General features: G+C 27.7%; 1 pseudogene; it reads left to right on the top strand.

The window, feature by feature from the left end:
• Nucleotides 1-406: 406 nt before the first annotated feature.
• LOC145241766 (U2 spliceosomal RNA) lies at nucleotides 407-535 on the top strand (annotated as a pseudogene).
• The last annotated feature ends 2,866 nt before the right edge of the window (nucleotides 536-3,401 follow it).

Raw genomic sequence — 3,401 nt, 5'->3', positions numbered from 1 at the left:
GGATGATTTTTAGTCGCGTGCAAGCGACTCTATAAGTCACTCCGTCGCTCCGTGGGTCGGTCGGTCGGTCGGTCGGTCGGGTGGTCTCTGCGTAACACTTTTGTGCTTGGCCTTTTTGGTTAAGATCAAAAGTCTGTTGTTAATAGATGCTGTTCTTAGCTTTTTAAGCTTTTCTTGGACTTTTGGCCAAGATCAAGGTGTCTGTTCCGGCAGCTTCTGCAAGCAGGGACCATATGTGGAGGCAACTCCACATATGAGACCTTGGTCAATGTGGGGCGGCCCTTCATATCAGTTGTCACTATTCGGCTCCCCTACTCCCCGGGGAGTTGGTCCCCATTTCCCCTTCACTCCTCACATTAAAAATCGGCCTTGTGCCTAATTTGCTCGGTGGGGAGCAAATAAACACAGCTTTTCCTGGCCTTTTGGCCAAGATCAAAGTGTAGTATCTGTTCTTATTACATGGTGTACTTATGTTTGTGATGTAAAGTGGGGGACCACTTTTCTGTATTAATTTAATGTAAAATGATCACCCACTTTTCAACCAATCAGTGTCAAAGCCATTCAAGTCATTCTCCAAGTTGTTTTTTGAAGGATTCCAGTTATTTTTAAGCATTCAAATCATTCTTAAGATCATTCAATTCATCGTTAAGTTCATTCAAGTCATTTACTTTTTATTTATTTAAGTCATTTCAGCCCATTTTTCGGTCATCTTAGTTTATCTTTAAGAATTTCATGTCAGTCCTACATTCATGCATTCATTCATTATACAAGAGCACGCGACTAATGGCTATCGGCCTTGTTTTATATAAAGGTTTGAACCTATAAGTTATAGTACATCTTTGTAGAATTTTAAATTTAGTTCTCAGTTATTTTTATTTAAACACGTAGTGTGGCGACTTACTGCCTTAGAATTATTTTACGAAACAGATATTAAATTAATAATACAAATTGAATGGCGCTAAATTGTGTTATTCATTTTTTTCTTTTCGTTCTGTACTTGTTCTATTACTTTTGAACAACTAAATAATTTGCAATCTCATACGAAGGACAAAGCTTATAATTTCTCGTGCGAGCATACAAATTGTCCTCAAAAGATTTCCAAGTGATTTCCCGCCTTTCTCAGCCGCTTCCTTGAGTGTAATTTGATTTCTAAATTATTGCACGTAAGACACAAGTCTGAATTGTTAATAAGATATTTCTGTTTTTAATTAAAACAGCGGCGTCTACGGCATTAATTATTCAATGGAGTTTATTTGCGCAGAATCGTATATTTCAGGTAAGGTGATGTAAATTACTTTCTTTTTGTTTTGCTATCTCCACGGAAATTCGCCTGGGAATTAAAAAAAGATACGATAGCGAAGGCGAAAAGTAGAGGAAGACAAAATGAAGACATTTGTTCAAAAGCAAATTAAATTGATTATAATCGATAGTAAAAAAATACAATCGATAGTAAAAAAATATAATCGATATTAAAAAAATACAATCGATAGTAAAAAAATATAATCGATATTAAAAAATATAATTCATAGTAAAAAATATAATCGATAATAAAAATATAATCGATAATAAAAATTATAATAGATAGTAAAAATAAAATCGATAGAAAAAATATAATCGATATTAAAAAATATAATCGATATTAAAAAATATAATCGATATTAAAAAATATAATCGATAATAAAAATTATAATAGATAGTAAAAATATAATCGATACAAAAATATAATCGATAGTAAAAAAATATAATCGATATTAAAAAATATAATCGATATTAAAAAAATATAATTGATAGTAAGAATATAATCGATAATAAAAATTATAATAGATAGTAAAAATATAATCGATACAAAGATATAATCGATAGTAAAAAATATAATCGATATTAAAAAATATAATCGATATTAAAAAAATATAATTGATAGTAAAAATATAATCGATAATAAAAATTATAATAGATAGTAAAAATATAATCGATATAAAAATATAATCGATAGTAAAAAAATATAATCGATATTAAAAAAACATAATCGATAGTAAAAAAATATAATCGATATTAAAAAATATAATTGATAGTAAGAAATATAATCGATAATAAAAATATAATCGATAATAAAAATTATAATAGATACTAAAAATATAATCGATAGAAAAATATAATCGATAGTAAAAAGTATAAACTTGAGTAAAAAAATATAATCGATAGTAAAAGAATATATTCGATAGTAAAAACATATAATCGATAATAAAAACATAATCGATAGTAAAATATAATCGATAATAAAAATATAATCGATAAGAAAAATTATAATAGATAGTAAAAATATAATCGATAGAAAAATATAATCGAGAGTAAAAAAATATAATCGATATTAAAAAAATATAATTGATAGTAAAAAATATAATCGATAATAAAAATTATAATAGATAGTAAAAATATAATCGATAGAAAAATATAATCGATATTAAAAATATAATTGATAGTAAGAAATATAATCGATATTAAAAATATAATCGATAATAAAAATTATAATAGATAGTAAAAATATAATCGATAGAAAAATATAATCGATCGTAAAAAATATAATCGAGAGTAAAAAAATAAAATTGATAGTAAAAGAATATATTCGATAGTAAAAAATATAATCGATAATAAACAATATAATCGAGAGTAAAAATATATAATCATTAGTAATAAAAATAAAATCTATAATAAAAACTGATGACCGTGCATATATTTGTATAGCCATCTCTCTCTCTCTCTCTCTCTCTCTCTCTCTCTCTCTCTCTCTGTATATATATATATATATATATATATATATATATATATATATATATATATATATATATATATAATGCTCCTCGTCTTGATTTGAACATATTGAGAAGTGAACGCTTTTTTTGTAAACAAATCGAGCGGAGGTATTTCGGACGATATCAAAACATCGTTAAGCTCAGCTGCCGTCAATAGCGTAATGGTTAGGAACCTTGACTGTCGTACAGACGGTCGGGTTTCAATCCCGGCTTGAGGAAGTTGCCTGTCTAGCCGAACTGATGAGCTGTGAAACAGTAGTGTATGTGGATGACTATATATATATATATATATATATATATATATATATATATATATATATACAGTGCTCAGTGAGTGAACAGAGCATATATATTAAATTTATTTATACAAACATTAATGCCATTAATGTTTGTATAAATAAATTTAATATATATATATATATTTTTTTTTTATTACATTTTCACTCCAAACAAGGTGCATTGCCACTTTGGTGTAGGGGGCTACTATCAGGGGAAACATCTACTGGGGTACTATGTAGGGATTAGGGCAGCGAGATGTTGGTTCACGTTGCACTTGAACTTATGCATGTCAGTACAGTTGGGGAAGCAGTG

Source organism: Euprymna scolopes, chromosome 20 (assembly GCF_053919585.1).
Source record: "Euprymna scolopes isolate OS-2025 chromosome 20, ASM5391958v1, whole genome shotgun sequence".
NCBI classification, from domain to species: Eukaryota; Metazoa; Mollusca; class Cephalopoda; order Sepiida; family Sepiolidae; genus Euprymna; species Euprymna scolopes.
This window is presented reverse-complemented; position numbering and strand designations above follow the sequence as displayed.